Source organism: Benincasa hispida, chromosome 11, assembly GCF_027475165.1.
Source record: "Benincasa hispida cultivar pf3 chromosome 11, pf3_genome.v1.1, whole genome shotgun sequence".
NCBI lineage: Eukaryota > Viridiplantae > Streptophyta > Magnoliopsida > Cucurbitales > Cucurbitaceae > Benincasa > Benincasa hispida.
The window spans coordinates 23,434,458-23,454,546 of record NC_143488.1 but is presented as its reverse complement, the minus strand read 5'-3'; positions in this window follow the sequence as shown (position 1 = coordinate 23,454,546).

Below are 20,089 nucleotides of genomic sequence, written 5' to 3'. Positions count from 1 at the left end.
TCGAGGTTTGAAATGAAGCCAGTTATGTTGCAGATGATTCAGACGGTCGGACAGTTTGGTGAAAGGCGTGGCGAGGATCCGTACGCCCATCTCCGGAATTTCATCGAAATCTGTAACACTGTTCCCAAATATTTCAGCCGAGGAAGTTTGACTAACGTTGTTCCCATTTTCGTTATGCGATCAGGCAAGGAAATGGGCCTATTCTCTTGAACCAGGGGAGATAACGTCTTAGGAACAAGTTGTAGAAAAGTTCATGAAAAAATACTTCCCCCCAATCGAGAACGCAAGAAGGAGGAAGTTGATTACAGATTTTGAACAAGAAATTGACAAATCGCTTAGCGATGCCTGGGCAAGGTTTAAGAGACTGATGCGAGATTGTCCGCACAATGGCTTACTTGAGTGTTTCTAGATGGAGATATTTTATCACAGTTTGAACCCTGCATCGTAGACAGCTGCAAATGCAGCAGCAGCTGGTGGTCTGCTTGACAAAACGTATGATAAGGCTAAAAAATTCTTGATCGCATTCAAAGAATCACGAAGATTGGAGGGAAAGTGATCAACGACTTAAAATTTGAGAAGGTGACAAACAATGGGGCCATCACATCCCTACAAAATCAAATGAATGCGATGATGAATCTGATACATGGCGTCGCAATCAATAGCCCGGGAATGCAAAGAGGGCAGGTAACCGCAATTGATCAGATGAGCACAAGTTGTGCCTCTTGTGGATAAGCACATCCGATGGAAGAATGTCCGAGGAACCCACAATCTATATACTTCGTAAAGAACAATCCTTTCTCTAACACTTACAATCCCAGGTGAAGAAACCACCCCAATTTCGCGTGGAAAAATACTCAACAGCAGAATTATCAACCTATGGCGCAAAAAGAAGGGCCGCCAGGATTTTTCCCGCGAACAAACGGTCAATCGCAAAATCAAGCTAGCAGCTCGCAAATGCCGCCATCTTCTTCCCTAGAGAGCCTATTAAAGCAGTACATGGAGAAGAACAAGACGGTGCTCCAGAATTAGGTGACTTCAATCCATAATCTCGAAATCCAAATATGACAGATTGCGGGCGAGCTGAAAAACAGACCGCAAGAGGTGTTGCTGAGCTCAACTGAGCTCCCTCGTAACCCGGGGAACACAAGAAAGGAGCAATGTCAAGTCGTGACCTTGCGAAGTGGAAAAAAAATAGCAGAAGAGAAGACGGAGCCAAATAAGACTAACCTAGTTGCGATGGAATCCAAGACCCCGTTGACACAGGATGAACCAGAAGAAAATGAGACAATGGAACAGGAAGTTGCGTCAAGTTCTAAGCCTATGGAACAAGGAACCGTGAAGGTACAGCTGCCACCATTCCCCCAAAGACTTAAGAAGAAGTAAAATGATGAAGTGCAGTACCATCGCTTCATGGAAATATTAAAACAATTACATATCAACATCCCTTTCACAGAAGCGATCGAACAAATGCCAAAATACGTTAAGTTTTTTAAGGACATGGTGACAAGGAAAATGAGCACAGAGAAGTTTGCAACGGTGGTGTTAACGCAAAAGTCAAACACCATACGTCCACCGAAGATGCGCGACCCCGGAAGCTTCACGATACCCTGCTCAATTGGTGGGATATATATAGGTCAAGCGTTTTGCGATCTTGGGGCCAGTATAAACTTAATGCTTCTTTCAATTTTCAAACAATTGAATGTGGGTCAGCTGACGCCCACGACGGTGACTCTTCAACTAGTGGACAGGTCCCTAGTTCACCCAGAGGGAAAGTTGAAGGATGTCCTGGTCTCAATTGACAAACTCATTCTACCGGCAGACTTCATCATTCTCGACTACAAAGCGGACAAAGATGTACCCATCATATTGGGACGACCATTTTTATCTACTGGTCTCGCTCAAATTGATGTGTACAAGGGAGAGATCACGTTGAGTGTAAATGGGAAGAAGCTCAGGTTTGACATCATTAAATCCATGAAGTATCCAAAAGATGAAGACCTATCCAATTCTGACAATGAACCCAGTTGCAATGAAGAAGATGAGTCCGATGAAGAAGATGAAAGAGAGAATCCAACCGCATCAGTAGAAACTTGCAATGTGATCATGGAAACAGCAAACAAAGAAGAAAAATTGAATTTGAATGAAGAAAGAAAAACACAAAAACCATCCTTGGAACAACCACCTACAGTGGAATTAAAGACTCTGCTAAGTCATCTGAAGTATGTTTTCCTGGGGCAAAATGAAACTTTGCCAATAATAATTTCCTCCGCGCTACAAGAACCACAAGAAAATGTGTTGCTTAGCATCCTACAGAAGTACATAAAAGCAATAGGGTGGACGCTAGCAGACATAAGAGGAATCAGCGTAACATACAACATGCACAGGATACGTCTCGAAGAAAACCAAAAAGGGTCTATCAAACCTCAACGCAGACTGAACCATGCGATGAAGGAGGTTGTGAAAAAGGAGATAATTAAATGGTTGGACGCAGACATTATATACCCAATCGCCGATAGCACGTGGGTCAGCCCTGTGCAATGCGTGCCCAAGAAGGGAGGAATGATGGTAGTTTCAAACGCAAACAATGAATTAATACCAATGAGGACCGTCACTGGTTGGCGGATCTACTTGGACTACCGTAAACTCAATGCGGTGACGAAGAAGGACCATTTCCCCTTGCCTTTTATTGACCAGATGCTAGACTGCCTAGTAGGAAATGATTGCTTCTGTTTTCTGGACGGGTATGCGGGCTACAACCAAATAATGATTGCTCCTGAAGACCAAGAGAAAACCATATTCACCTGCCCATATGGAACGTTTGCTTTTCGCTGCATGCCGTTCGGATTATCAATGCGTCGAGCACGTTTCAGAGGTGTATGATGGCCATCTTCTCTGAGTATCTCGAGGATTCAATGGAAATTTTTATGGACGACTTCTCGGTTTACAGGAAAACATATGAAGTCTGTCTAAACAACTTGGAGAAGATATTGAGAAGATGTAAAGATACAAATCTTGTGTTGAATTGGGAGAAGTGACACTTCATGGTGAATGAAGGTATTGTGCTCGAGCACAAAGTTTCCAAGAAAGGGCTGGAGATGGATAAGGCAAAGATTAAGGCCATTGAAAAGCTTCCACCTCCAGCAAATGTGAAGGCTATCAGGAGTTTCCTGGGATATACAAGATTCTACCGTCGTTTTGTGAAGGACTTTTCGAAGATTGCTCAACCATTGAGTGCGTTGCTAGAGGCCGATGGAACGTTTGACTTTGATTCACAATGCATCAACGCATTCAAAATACTGAAGAACGCATTGATAACCGCACTTGTGTTGATTGTACCTGATTGGACAAAGCCATTTAAGCTAATGTGCGATGCTAGCGGTTATGTGATGGGGGCAGTGCTAGCACAAAAGAGAAAAACAATGCTACACTTTATCGCATATGCGAGTAGAACACTGAACCCTGCCTAAGAAAATTATACTACCACTAAAAAAAAAACTTCTTGCGGTGATCTTTGTGCTAGAAAAATTCAGAGCTTACTTGCCAGGATCTAAAGTGATCTTTCACACCGACCACTTGGCAATCAAATATTTAATGACCAAGAAAGATGAAAAGTCGAGGTTAATTCGATGGGTTCTCCTCCTCCAAGAATTCAACGTGGAAATCATTGACTACAAGGGGACGGAAAACCAGGTTGCAAACCACCTATCAAGATTAGAGAATCCGGAAGTAGACCACAACCAATCGGAAGTGAACGCATCCTTTCCAGATGAGCAGCTGTTCAAAATTGAAGAATTACTATGGTACACAGATGTGGTCAATTATCTGGTCTGTGAACAATTTCCAGAAAATTACACAGCCCACCAAAAGAGGTGGCTTATGCACGAATGTAAATCCTATTATTGGGACGGGCCACATCTTTACAAGAGAGGATTAGATCAGATCTTACATCTATGTGTGCCAGAAACTACTTATCAGCGCATACTGTCCCAATGCCATGACTCACCGTATGGTGGACATTTTGAAGGTCAATGCACAATAGCAAAAGTGTTACAAAGCGGGTATTTTTGGACGACTCTATTCAAAGATCCAAGAGACTATTCTATGAGATGCGACAAGTGCCAATGCACGGGCAACATTTCATGGAAGAATGTGATGCCAATGAACATTATCTTAGAATTGGAACTCTTCGACATGTGGGGCATAGACTTTATGAGACCATTCCCACCACAAATGGTCAGAAGTACATTCTATTGGCCGTCGCTTATGTCTTCAAGTGGGTTGAAGCGGTATCATGCATCGCAAGTGATGCAGCGATAGTCTCTAAATTCTTGAGAAGAAATATCTTCACTCATTTTGGCACCCCACGTGCTATAATAAATGATGAAGGCTCCCACTTTGTCAATAGCGTCATCAATAAACTGCTGCTCAAGTATAATATCCACCATAAGGTCGCCACCGCATACCATCCACAGACAAACGACCAAGCCGAGGTGTCTAATAGGGAAATAAAATTGATCCTAAAGAAGGTGGTAAATCCTTCACGCAGAGATTGGGCCATGAAGCTGGACGATGCCTTGTGGGCATACAGAACCGCCTATAAAACACCTATAGGCATGTCCCCGTATGCGATGGTGTTTGGGAAGGCATGTCACTTATCGCTAGAATTAGAGCACAAAGCACTGTAGGCAGTGAAGAAGCTCAATTTTGATTTCAAAACTGCAGGGGAGGCAAGAAATCTTTAGTTGCTTGAGCTAGACGAATGGAGAATCCAAGCATATGAAAATGTCAAAATCTATAAGGAACGCGCAAAACATTGGCATGACAAACGACTATGCGAAAAGAATCTCCAAGTTGGACAGAAGGTCTTGTTATAGAATTCTCGGCTACGACTTTTTCTCGAAAAATTAAAGTCACGTTGGTCCGGACCATTTATAATCAAAGAAGTATTCCTGCATAGTGTCGTCGAATTAACCAATGAAGAAGGGACCAACACATTCAAGGTCAACAAGCAAAGAGTCAAGATGTATCACGGAGGAGAATTCCATCGTGAGAAAACCTCCGTGGACCTGAGGAAATCCTGACTAAAAAAGAAATGAGCAGTCCCTACGCTATATGCGATTCAAACTCATCAGGGATGCAATTTTTTTTAGTCTCCTTTTTATATCTTTCTTTCATGAACTTACTTTACCCATTTTTTTTTGTACAAACACTACTTTTTAAAAATTATCAAACTTTGTCTTTCATATTTTTGACCCTCTTGATTTTTTAGCAATGATCGTAGTAAACGTTTTGGTGGAGCTACGCGATAACCGAAAACGCAACCAGTTTGTTCAGCCCATCATAATCAAGGAATCAGCCCGCCGCAAAAAAAAATGCGATCACAGATGATGCGGGCAACAGAGCAAATTTGGGGGTTGTATCTTTCTTTGACTTTCTTATTCCAAATTCTGCACTCTCGCATCTCATTTTAACATTGCTAATTTTATCATCGCATCCTCTTTAGTTTGGCACAATCATTGAATGTTGATTACTTTAGTTAGCCACTGAATTTTTTTTCCCGTACCAATTATGATTTCAATGATGAAACTCATGCCTCTATTTCTCATCGCATAATACTAAAATCAACTTAATTTCAGTATGGTCAATTCATGAAACATTTCTAGAAGTTAGTGGTTCACCAGCTTTCTTTCAAAATGAATTTTATGAAACTTCCTAAGAGCATCGCATGAATCATTTCAGTCTATCAGCAATGAGGATATTTCTGCGTATAAATTTGAAGGTGCTAGTATTTATTTTCGACCTTGCTCTTTTTAGACATTTGAACCAAAAACAAAATTGATGCTGAGATCGAATCCTACTCGTAGTTGGATGTCCGCATGACACCCGTGGGGGCAAGCCAAAATGAAGGTGGGAATCGTGATCAACGCATAAATCAAGTGATCGCAACTCCATTGTCAAATGGGCATGAGTTTAGACTGAGAAAGAGCGCATCACTCGTAGTTGGATGCTCGCATGACACTCGTAGGGGCAAGCCAAAACGAAGGTAAGGCACTTGGATCAACGTAAGATCACAAAAAGAATATCTAAACCGCACAAGGATAAAAATCATTTGGAAACACCCCGTTGGAAAAAGTTGTGAAATAAATCATGCGATGTCCTGGAAACAAGTAAAGTCTTTTTTAAGGTTGAACTTGCGATCCTAAGTATTAGAAATATTTTAGGAAGAGACTAGGATAGAAATTAAGAAGATTTTAGTTCATAAGATTTGAACTGACTCTCTAAAGAAAATTTTTAGTTTATGCTTGAGGACATGTATTGTTTTAAATTTGGGAGTGTGATAACGGGTAGAAATGCACGTTATTACAGCGCAAATAAGTAAAACAATGAAGGAATGCGACGGTAAAAATATACAAAATCATGTCCAAAAGCAGTAAACTGAGAATATTGTGATCGCATAAAAGCAGCTAATTTACTTATTTTGTGTAGGAAAAATGCGTTGGCGCAAGTAAAATTACGATCCAAGGAATTCGGCGTCCACACGCATTGAAAGATTGCGACCGCAAAGTCATGCAATCGTATGCACTAGCGAGAAGTTGCTCAAGTAGGTGGGTACATAAAGACAGCGCATCAAGGTGAAAGCGTAATAAATCATGATGGAACGGAAATGTGATGACGGTCGAATCCGAATTTAGTTGACAAGTCGTTAACGACACACTGTAGCAAGTACACTCAACTTTTCGGTGACCATTAATCGGCACATCAGAGCAGAAGATTTAATGACTGCCCATCATTGCAATCATTAGAGAGAAAAGCTTCTTCACCTTGATCTCTATAAATATCGAAGGCCACCATCGTTAAAGGAGTTCGCCAAAAACAAGTTAGATCATATACAATATAGATAGCCATTAGTCTGTAGTTATTCTTATACTTAGAAGGCGGAGGCGAGCTAAGAGAATAAGACACCGAGAGGACATTCTTGGAAAGCTCAAAAGACTGTCGGGCAGCACTATAAAAGGAGAGAGGGCCGACACTTGCGAAAGCAAGGATATTCTTCTGGGCATAGTTAGAGTGAAAAGACAGTGTAAAAGCCACAGGAAGCAAGACATTGCTACCAGGCTTCTTATCCCTACTTTCCATTGTTGTTTTGTATTCTGACTTTATTTATAGAAAATAGAATTCTCATCTCAACATCTATTCAATCTCTCCACATTTCGCATGAGTAGCTAAATTTCCGAATGGGTTGAGAAGTACTTAGCTAGCATGACCTAAGATCTTCACTTTATGCGATCATCTTGTCTTATGTATGCGTCATTCACCCATTAGAGATACTTGAGAGAGTAGTCTAAAGAAAGAATCTAGACTTGAGAGAGTCAGTTTAGAACCACATAAGCAAGAGATGGAAATTTAGACATAAGTTTTGTTTGCTATTATGCATCGCATGCACCCTAGAAATAGGATATGATAGTATGTGGTCACCTTGTGTATGTGAGCATTATTCATCATCGCATAGACAAGAATAGAGACTTAGACATAAGTCCTATCGACATTATCGTATTCAACCCATTCATCGCATACTCATTGTAACTTTCGATTTCATCAACTCTTTACTCGAATCCGTCGCATAGGAAATATACTTAACAAAACACCATCCAACTTATTTGTTTTTGCCACCAAAAAGGAATCAAATTTACTATCGCATAGTAACTCAGTAGTCCCTGTGTTCGACCCTGAACTTAGCAAGAAACCTAGTGAGATTTATACTTGGGTTTTACTAGGAAAACTTGCATGTGCAAGCATAACTCATCACCGCAAACATACATCATAATCGTATCACATTTACAATGCATCAGGGCTCTGTATGGACTTGGTTTGAGGCAGAAAACCAGAGGAAACCACAATCGTGTAAATGATTGAGCAAGTGGAAGATGGAAGAACCTATCGTATAGGTCAATGCCCAATCGTTTAAGAAAAGCTAAGTGATTGTCTAGCAAAAGCTATGCGATCGTTTAGCTCATCTCTTAGCTGAGTGTCTATCGCTTACTAACACTCCACGATCATTTAGCTCATCCAAGCTATCGCTTAGTAAATCTAATTTACTTGACAACTCTCCGTGAGAATTTTTCCGAGATTGGAAATCTCAAATCATCAATTTTACCAACATTACTAAAATTAGAAAAACATTTTTCCTTTTATCTCACGGTTACCATGAAACCACCAATAACCTCCCACTCAATTGGTTATTAGAGAAGAAGAAATAATTATCCAATAATTAATATTATTATAAATATAAATGATAACTAATTTACCATAATATATATATAACCTATAGTTTTAATATTTCATCTCACGAAACATATCAACCATAGCTCTTCTTCTATTCCATGGCTCTTAATGTAAATCTCATTTACATTAATCCTCCAGTAGATATATCTCATACACCATACCGATCATATCATATATAATCAAATTACCTCTTGTCAATTTGAACATTTCAAATCAGCACCAAGAACTGCTCCTCAACTTGAATCCATTGAGTTACCAAGGGGACCTTATGGACCTGTAGTTCGAAGCTCCAACGGTACGTGAATAACTGACTAAATTCTTTAGTCACGGGATCCACCATATGTTAACTGCCAGGCACTCCACTAAAGATCGACAACCGAACTCTCCTTACCACAAATATATTATGTGTCCATCTTAACCAAACAACGGTGTGACACCCCTTCACCGATCGCTCGTAAGTACAGCTCGGCCAATAACCGTTATGCCCCTGTAGTTACATCTAACTCCTTAAGTACCACTGATCCCTCTAATGAACATCAGTCATAGTTCTACTATGACTGAGTCCTCTCTTCCAAAGAGAAGTTGTAGCCATTATGTTCAAGCCCCGGAATCAGGCCTTAAGGGAGCAATCTCTCTACTTATCCCTGCTTCAGGAAAGGAGTGAATTCCATCTTGTGTATTGAGTTCCCAGCTCCCAAATCAAACAAGTCTTCAAAAATGTAGGCATGTTGAGTTGGCAATCTGGCCACTTTCACCCATATTAATCAAAGGACCACCCTCAAAGGCAGAAGTTCCTAAAACACTCAGGATTAAGGTCATGTCACCTATGGTCATTTAGGTGAGATGTAATTCTCTAGTAACAACGGCGTTATATACAGGGTCTAGTCATCTCGTGGTCCGGTCTTATACAAACTCTTTGTGTAGGACACCTCCGCTTGCATGTCTCCACATGAATGGTCAGGATCTACCATCTGTAGTAGTCTACAACATTTACAAACCTCTACAAAGCGGGTCGTATCCGTAGTGTCACCAGGATCAGGTGTCTCTCCTTTATCCTTATACTACAGACCTATTTAGTTTATCACTTAAGGCATGATCAGCTTGTATATCACATATACATGCGTAAGTTTACATAAGATAACCATGGAGCTTTGTTTATTGAATATGAGTAAATGCCATAATGAAATAACAGTTATTTTATTCATAAAAAAATGTGTATAATTACAAACAATGAGACTCCGGGAGAATTAGGACACCAATCTCAACAATCTCTCACTTGTCCTAATGCTTTGGGAGACTAATGTAAAATACAATATAAAGCATGTATAATATATAATAAACTAGGGCATTCTCTAGTATCATCTCCCATTTGCCCTAGATAAGATGTCGCATGTCCCGTGGACCCAGACTCTCCAGGTGACCCTCAAACACTTTAGCTGTGAGACTCTTTGTAAAAGAATCAGCATCGTTGTACTCCAATGCGATCTTCGTGACTATCACATCACTACAATGCACAATCTCCTGATCAAGTGGTATTTTCACTCTATGTGCTTACCCTGATGATGACTCTGAGGCTCCTTCGAATTTTCTACAGCCTTGCTGTTATCACAATACAGAGTGATAGGCAAATCCATATTTGGAACAACTATCAAATTTGAAAGGAATTTCCTTAGCCAAACAACCTCCTTAGCTGCTTCACAAGCGGCTTCCATAGTGGAATCCATGTGCATCCTTGCTTGATGCTTCGCCATACTATAGCCCCTCCATTTAGAGTAAACATCGACCCCGATGTTGATTTACGAGAATCTCTGTCGGTCTGAAAGTCAAAGTTTGTGTATCCTGTAAGGATCAGATCTTTATCTCCATACACGAGCATGTAGTCCCTCGTTTTTCGAAGATACTTAAAGATCGTCTTGACCACCGTCCAGTGATCAAATCCTAGATTGGACTGATCCGACTGACAATCTCAACTACATAGCAAATGTCGGGTTTGGTACACAACATTGCATACATTAAGCTTCCTACAGCTGAAGCATAGGGAATCTGTCTCATCTCTTCAACCTCTTAAGGTGTCTTAGGATATTGATTCTTAGACAAAACGATTCCATGCCTAAAGGATAACAAATCCCTTTTGGAATCCTGCATCCTGTACTTGATTAACATTTGATCGATGTACGATGCCTGAGATAGGGCTAACCATTTTTTCTTATGATCCCGAATGATCTGGATCCCTAGAATGTACTGTGCCTCACCCAAATCTTTCATTTGGAATTGGGCAGCCAACCATTTCTTAATGTCAGTCAGATACCCTACATCATACCCATTGAGTAGGATATCATCCACATATAGTACCAGGAAAGCTATTGAGTTGTTGATGATCTTCTTGTAGACACAAGGCTCATCAATATTCTGATCAAAGCCAAACGACTTAACAATAGTGTAAAATCTGATGTTCCATGATCGAGATGCTTGTTTCAGCCTATAAATGGATCTATTAAGCTTGCAAACTTTTTGCTCTTAATCTAAAACAATGAACCCCTTTGGTTGAGTCATATAGATGGTCTTCTCAAGATTACCATTAAGAAAGGCAGTCTTGACGTCCATTTGCCATATTTCATAATCATAAAATGTGGCTATAGACAGGAGAATCCAGATAGACTTAAGCATGACAATAGGTGAGAAAGTTTCCTCATAGTCAACTCCCTCGACCTGGGTATAACCCGTTGCCACGAATCGAGCCTTAAAGGTTTGCACCTTTCCATCTACACCTCTCTTTCGCTTATAGATCCACTTGCACCCAATAGGTCTTACCTCATCAGTTAGATCAACAAGCTCCCAGACATTATTAAAGTACACAGACTCCATTTCCTAGTTCATGACCTTAATTCATTCATCTTTGTCAACATCCTCCATTGCTTTCTTAAAAGACAATGGATCCTCGAACCCATCATTCAAAATGAAGTTTTGGGCTTCGGTCAAACCCATGTGGTGATCCAGTGGGTTCATAACCCTCCCATTATGTCGAGGCAGTCTCAACTCTTGAGCTGGTTGACTAGATATTTCGACCTCAACAACTCTTGTTGATCTGTCGGCCTGTTCAACAACTCCTGTTGAACCCTCAGCAGTCTCAGTCTCACTAGAAATCTCACGCAAAAATGAGCTTACTCCATGGCTTATGATCCTTGATGTGGTCTTCTTCTAAGAAGATGGCATTTGTAGAAACAAACACTTTGTTCTCACTCGGATCATAGAAGTATCCACCTCTCGTTTCCTTGGGATAGCCTACAAAGAGGCAAACCTTCAAACGTAGTTCCAACTTCTTTAGGTTAGTCACTAGCACATGTGTCAGAAAGCCCCAAATCCTAAAATGGCGTAAACTACCTTTACGGCCTCTCCACAACTCAAAAGGTGTTTCAAAAACACTTTTTGAGGGAACGTTGTTCAGGATATAACATGCAGTCTCCATTATAAAACCCCAAAACGAGTCTGGAAGATGAGCATAACTCATCATAGACCAAACCATGTCCAACAAGGTTCTGTTTCTCCTTTCTGATACACCATTCTGCTGAGTTGTACCTGGGGCCGAGAGTTGTGATGCAATCCCATGTTCTGGAATTAGAGGTCCATATACTCTCCACCACGATCAAATCGTAGTGTTTTTATCTTCTTACCTAACAAGTTTTCAACTTCAGCCTTATACTCCTTGAACTTGTCAAGGGCTTCAGACTTACGTTGCATTAGGTAGAGATACCCGTACCTTTAATAATCATCTATGAAAGAAATGAAATATTCATACCCACCCCGAGCTCTAACATTCATCAGACCACAGAGGTCTAAATGTACAAGCTCCAAGGCTTCCTTAGCTCTGTAACCTTTTCCAGTAAAAGGCCATTTGGTCATCTTGCCTTCGAGGCATGATTCACATACCGGCAAGGAGTTTTCTTCTAAACTCTTTAGAAGTCCACTTTGCACCAACTTCTCAATCCTATTGAGGTTGATGTGACCTAACCTAAGATGCCAAAAATGGGCGTTTTCTTTAGGAGAAACCTTTGGTCTTTTAGTTGGTTGCAGTACTGAACATTTCAATGTTAAACAAGGCTTTTATGACTAACGGCCTTAGTACATATAAGTTATTTTCCATTGAACCATAACCAATCTCAATTCCATTATTGAAAATAAACATTTTATTCTCAGAAAAGGAGACGGTATGGCCTTGTTCAATGAGACAAGAAACTGAGATTAAGTTGCTCTTGATATGAGGAACCACAAAAACATTATCCAGTAACAGATAACGTTTCTTGTCAACAAATAACTTCAGCCTGCCTACAACAACAGCCAAAACAACCTCACCAGTACCGACTCGAAGAGTCATCTATCCCTGTGGTAACGTTTGGCAAGAACTAAATCCTTGATAAGAGGAGCTTACATGATTGGTAGCACTCGAATCAAGGATCCAGGCAGAATCATCATTCTCTACCAAACACGTCTTCAAGACCAATGAATCATATTTACTGTCTTGTCTCCTCTTTTGGAGAGTAGTGGGATCGAGGTCGTTTGCCACGAAATTCGTTTCATATGATTCTTTGCACTGTAAGTAATCAATCATTTTAAAAAGTTAAATGGAAATACTAACGAGTTGCTGAAAAGAAAAACACATTGACCTACATTAGGTTTTGAGCAAATACCCGTTGTAAAACAAAACAACATCCAATAAGACTTTAGCAAAACTAATATGAACCCCGTGTGACATCTAGTTTCGTAATGACACTTCAAAAGTTTAGGAGAAAAGCTACCGAAGGGAGGTCAGTTATCCCTCCTCTAAATTGAGAAGTTGTTAACCAGTCATTAATACCAAAACAACTCTTGCTCCTATAACGACTAGCCATCATGATTTCGCCAAGAGATCATTAACTTACTTAACAATCTCCCATAAGTGTGACCCACCATTTTAGGCCCTAGAGGTCCGTCCCAAAAGGCCAATCCGAAGGGAAAAGAGCCGATTGGGGCAAAACCTAAAGCAACCCTATCCATTTCTGGAGTTCACCTTGATCTTAACCAACTGCACAAAACCTATCCAAAGGAGGACGCTTAAAGGAGACACAAAGGAGTACAGAATGATCTCACGGTGTGAACCAATGACAGAGACGATAGGACGTGTTGACACACACCCTTCACCCACTTACTATAAACACTCTTTCCGTCCACCTTGATATTAACTCATGCAAACACCATCCGAAGGGGGATACTCCCAGGGCACCACGAGGCCAAGCATGAATCTCCTGGTGTGAACATATAGGGAGAAACATGAGTGTAATCATAAACATATCAGATACGTCTCTTCCTCCCACTGAGTATTTTTTAACCTAGGGTTTAGTTACTTAGAAAAAACACGGCTAAGGATTTTAAGTAAGTGACTTTTAGGTTTGTCTAAGAGTAACTTTTACCTTGGATAGTTAAATAACTTTTGATCATCATCCATTAAACTCTTAAACGGAGTCTTTGACCAAAACATCGCATGCTTGTTGAAAATCTATCTAATTCACCTTTCCAGGTAGTTCCCAAGTAGGGGTGTTATGTTTTCATTAACTTAAGAACCCTAGCCTAGCCAGAACCCGCCTTAGACAAAAGGTTCCTTATAGATAGGTTTACAACAAATTTAATCTTTTATGCCAACCAATTTAATCCCATTAAACCGATTTTAAAAGATTAAACTAGGTTACTAAACTCTTTAGAACCACATGAACTTAGGTCTATCTCAATCCAATTTTAAAACCCTTTTAAAAGCTTGAGTTCACCCTAAGTCCACATGCAATTCTTTCTTATTGATTTTAGGTCTAATTTCATTTATAACAATTATAAATGAAAACCAATCACAATGCGAAGCTAGCACATGCAAGGCATTCATAACGCTTATAAACAACCTAAGTGTCATGCTCAATGCATTGTCCATTCATTACTACTTCTTTTATATAACACTTATACAAAATAGCAAAGAAACAAGCAAAACATGCTTCTATTCACCCTTAGACTATAACACTTATAATAAAAGGATGATACATGATAATGCTCACTGCATGCAAAATATAACTCTTATATTTCTTGATGCATATGCATGCTTTCAAGTAATTTCTTCATGCTCGATTATAACAATTATAATACATGATGAATGAATAATTGCACAACCTAAGGTGGATTTTGAACTATATGTCAAACACTTTGGCATATAAGCACCATACATCACATGTATAATAAACCAATGTTGATAAACCAGGTAAAATTGCCTTAAAAAAACAAAATTAAAGCTAACTATTACAAAAACAAGGAGTTTCTGGTTCAAACAGGCGAACCGGGTCTTGAACCGCTCGGGCAAAGCATCGCGTCTCCAACCATCGTGTACTAAGCACCCCGCAATCATCTACACGATAAAATAAACGCTTTGCTCTATCACTTACCAATGCTCCCATAGCTAAACGATCATTTAGCAAATACTACACGATCGTTTAGAAAAATCTAAATGATCGTTTAGCTATTACTACAAGATCGTGTACCTTTTACTAAGTGATGAAGCTTGAGGTACACGATCGCTTAGCGCGCTCCGCACAACGCCTGACTTTCGTGATTGTCTAAACGACTACGAGCTGCGAAGCACCATCGCCTAGCTAGCGCCTTCGTATCGTATACATGCGATCGTGTAGGTAGTAACTAAGCAATGAGGCTTGCTAACTACACGATCGTCTAACACGCGCCTTTTACTAAACGATGAGCATCACATGCTCCCACTATGATTGTCTACCTCCAGCGCCTACGCGATCAGGCAGCCAACGCTACGCGATAGAGTAAACGATTTACCTCGTCGCTTAGCATTAGCTAAACAATTGTTTAGAAAATACTACACGATCATCTAGAACAATCTAAACGATCGCTTAGTTAAATCCCAATGATCGTTTACCTGAGGCTAAATGATACGACCAACGCTTGGTCTTCTTCTTCGTTGAGAACCATATCTCCATGCTTCGAAGCTTCATCACGAACGACTCGGACGTTTGAATTACAGACTCAATTTCAAAGTTAATTATGCCCAAAAAAATAGGGGCCCTTACAAATTAACACTTTGTAATTGCAGAAAGCTTTAACTAAAAGGTAATTAAACTAGAAACATTCATCAACTCAACCCCAAATGCACTTAACAATTAACCACAAATGCAGAAACCCACCACGACTGTCAAATAAAGTTCAAAACAGAGTTGTAATTTAGAATATTAGAACAACCTAACTCTATTACCAATTGAAGGAAATCGAATCTGAGATTTCTATGAGCAGCGAAAACTAGATCATTCCAAATTACAATCATGTATGAACATTATAGTCATAAACAAAAAAAATATTTATGCAATTGTTACAGAAATTACAGCATGATACAACAAGAAATCAAGGAGAAAATCTACGGATGTTTGTTGACTCGTCTCCACGTTCCTGCTCATGAACGCTCGAACACAGCAACCTCGAACACGACATGACCGCAACACGAACACTTTGCTCTCGTCCTCAGCGATCGCCTCGGTCACGAACACTCCAACAAGAACACGAACGACCTCCACAGACCTCGACGGCATCGAGTTGAGTAAGATACCACCAAGAAGGTTACCTTGGTATTCTCGGTGTGAGAATCCAAAGGGTGGGCTCTGTGTGGACTTGGTATGAGGTAGACGAAGGAGGAATGAACAATCATGTACACGATTGGGCAAGTGGGAGAAGACAGAAACCTCTCGTATGGGTCGATGCCCAATCGTTTAGCTAAAGCTAAGCGATCGTCTAGCAAAAGCTAAGCGATCGTCTAGCAAAAGCTAAGCGATCGTTTAGCTCATCGCTTAGTACCGTGTTTGTCGCCTACAAACACTACACGATCGTTTACTTCACTCAAGTTGTCGCTTAGTAAATCTGTATTTTCTTGACAAGCTTCTGTGAGATGCTTTTTTCGAGAGAGAGAAAACTCAAAAACAATTTTTCAACCTTTTGCAAAAACTTATTAAAATTAGGAAAACAACTTTCCTTTTATCCCACGGTTACTATGAACCACCAATAACTTCCCACTCAATTGGTTATTAGAGAAAAAGATTTAATTATCCAATAATTAATATTATTATAAATATAAATGATAACCAACTTATCATACTATATTTATAACCTATAGTTTTAATATTTCATCTCATGAAACATATAAACCATAGTTCTTTTTCGATTCCATGGTACTTAATGTAAATCTCATTCACATCAATCCTCCACTAGATGTATCTCATACATCATACCGATTATATCATATATAATCAAAATACCTCTTGTCAGTTTAAACATTTCAAATCAGCACCAAGAACCGATCCTCAACTGAATCCATTGAGCTACCAAGGGGACCTTATAAACCTGTAGCTCGAAGCTCCAACAGTACGTGAATAACTGACTAAACTCTTTAGTCAAGGGATCCACCATCCATTAACTGCCAGACACTCTACTAAAGACTGACAGCTGAACTCTCATTACCACAGATATATTATGTGTCCATCTTAACCAATCAGCAGCGTAACAACCCTTCACAGATCGCTCGTAAGTACAGCTTGGCCAATAACCGTTATGCCCCTGTAGTTACATCTAACTCCTTAAGTATCATTGATCCCTCTAATGAACATAAGTCATAGTCCTACTATGACTGAGTCTTCTCTTCCAAAAAGAAGTTGTGGCCACTATGTTCAAGCCCCGGAATCAAGCCTTAAGGGAGCAATCTCTCTACTTATCCCTGCTTTAGGAAAGGAGTGAATTCCATCTTGTGGATTGAGTTCCCAGCTCCCAGATCAGACTAGTCTCCCAAAAGGTAGGCATGTTGAGTTGGCAATCTGGCCACTCTAATCAAAGGACTGCCTTCAAAGGCAGGTGTTCTCAAAACACTTAAGATTGAGGTCGTGTCACCTATGGTCGTTTAGGTGAGATGTAAGTCTCTAGTATCAACGGCGTTATATACAGAGCCTAGTCATCTCGTGGTCCAGGTCTTATACAAACTCTTTGTATAGGACACCCCCACTCACACGTCTCCACATGAATGGTCAGGATCTACCATCTGTAGTAGTTTATAACACTTGCAAACCTCTACAAAGTGGGTCGTATCCGTAGCGTCACCAGGATCAGGTATCCCACCTTAATCCTTATACTACAGACCTATTTAGGTTATCACTTAAGGCATGATCCACTTGTATATCACATATACATGCTTAAGTTCACATAAAATAATCAAAGAGCTTTGTTTATTGGATATGAGTAAATGCCAAAATTAAATAACACTTATTTTATTCATTAAACAATGTGTATCTTTACAAAACAATGAGACTCCGGGAGAATTAGGACATCAATCCCAACACAGGTATCCCTCTTTAATCCTTATACTACAAGCCTATTTAGGTTATCACTTAAGGCATGATCCACTTGTATATCACATATACATGCTTAAGTTTACATAAGATAACCATGGAGCTTTGTTTATTGGATATGAGTAAATGCCAGAATGAAATAAAAGTTATTTTATTCATAAAACAATGTGTATAATTACAAACAACGTGACTCTAGGAGAATTAGGATACCAATCCCAACAAGAATCCTAAAAAATTAATCTTAAATTTATTATTTGACACAAAGGCAGTACTAGTAGTAAGACTACTTACCTCGATTTGAAATTCTAAAATTAATCCAAGAAATCAGCCTCCAACGAAAACTTGAATTAATGTCTCAAACGCTTTATTTACTCCAAATTTATTTTGAAAGATTCAAATCTATATATAAACCATAATTTAGGATTTAAAATCCAATTTTCAACATTTATGACTATCCAAAAAGCTCCGAAACTTGTTGAATAGTACACTAACGACTTTCAAAAACTTGAATCGATGCTCCAAATCTTATAGGTAAATCAAGTTGGCCCAAAATTCGGTGTGTAATAAAAAACCAAAGGCCTAAGTCTCAATTATGTCCGGATGGATGGATGTCCGGGAAGTCTCGAGTTAGATTGTTGCCCATGGTCGGTTGATGATGGTTCTCAATAAGTGTGCCTGATTAGGAGAGAGAAATCTAATGACATCCCAACACTCGGGATGGCATCCTAAAGCATCAATGGGACTCGATAGTTCTTGGTTGGCCTGATACTTGCTTGAGTTATCCCGATAAGCAGTGTAATGGCCCGGTAGAGCCCGGTAGGTGACCATTAGGCTAGTAGAAGCCCAGTAGCTGCCAAAATAGGTCGGTAGAGCCCAGTAGGCATTGTTATGTATGAGAAAGCCTCGATAAGTGTCTGAACCACTCGGTAAGCCCTGGTAGAGGGTTATGAGCCTGTTTTGGCCCAACGAAGGGCCCGAATTCATCCCAGTAAAGTTCCAAAGCAATGTAGAAGTGTGGGGGACGTGTATTTGGGAACCAAGATGACGAAGAGAGATGCAACGTTCATTGTGATGACCTTAGCCTCATATTTGGGCAAGGCTGAGTCTCAAGACTTGGCCTAGAGTAGAGGCAAGTCGGCTAGAGTCGCACATGAGGGAAAATACACGTACGGGAGACGTGTATGGCCGAATGAAGTTCAGTTGTGCATGAGTTCAGTTTGGTTGAGGATGGAATAACCTCGCCTAAGGTTCGACGAAGCTTCAAAGAGTCGAGCAAAAAGTGAATTGGGACTTGAGCATCCCTTAAGGCTGACCATGAACACAGGTGAATCATGGTGCCATACGGTTGGAAAAGTATGACTGTGACATTTGGTATCAGAGCCACTCTTTTTTAGTGGAGTTGGACAAGACAGAGAGAAAAGACCCAAGGGTTGAATTGAAGACTTCACAGTTGCGTCAAGAGTGCCAGTTTGGCAGGGCAGATGTGAGTCAGTATCAGAGATAGTATGTGGGTTGAAGCTGGATTTCACCATTGAGGGAAATCCGTCCCGTCAGGAAGCAAGAACCAAGTTCATTTGCCAAGAGTTTGGGTGTCCCGTTGGTTAGAAGAAGCATAGAAGGTGTATTAGGTAGGTTGCCTTCGAAAGAACCATTACTATTAGAGGGATAGTGCTAATGGTTGCATGCAGAAGAACTGGTAGTCAGGGAGACATGTGCCGATCAAGTGCAGTTGTGCATCAAGAGTCTGTATGGGTAGACTTCATGGCTAGTAGAGCCAAGTGATTGGGAAGCAACTCACAAGAATGGGTTGTTGTCCCACGAGAATGCTCCCTTTGTGTGGAACCAGTGTATCCCTTAAGTCATTCCACATGCCTAAGTGGGGTGGCTTCACAATTGTTGGGGCTAGTGCGCATTGGAGATGACCAACAGTCTGGCAGTTCAGAGAAAGAGAATACCAAAATAGCCAGAACCCACCACTCTTGGGATCTCACACCGAGAATACCAAGGTAACCAAGTGGTTGTGTTCTTTTTTGGTTCGAGTTTAGTTGCTGTTTGTTCGAGGAGAGTTTGTGCTTGTCCGACGTGTTCGTGAATGTATGAGGGATTTACTTGAAGAAGAGTTCTTCAGAGGTATAATCTCTGAACCTTGTTTATTTTTAGAAAGCATGCTGTAATTTATGTTTTGATGCATAATCTGTATTGCTGACTGTAAATGTTTGCATTCAATCAAAATGGGATTTGGACGATCCGCTTTACTCAAAGGTTCTCTGTAAAAGGAGTTCCTTCATCAACGAGTCAGCCATGTTTGACCTTGACATGGTATGTGATGTGGCGTTCCTCTCCAAACCCTTTTCCTCCCTCTATTCTGTTGCTATCAAACCTATCATTACTTT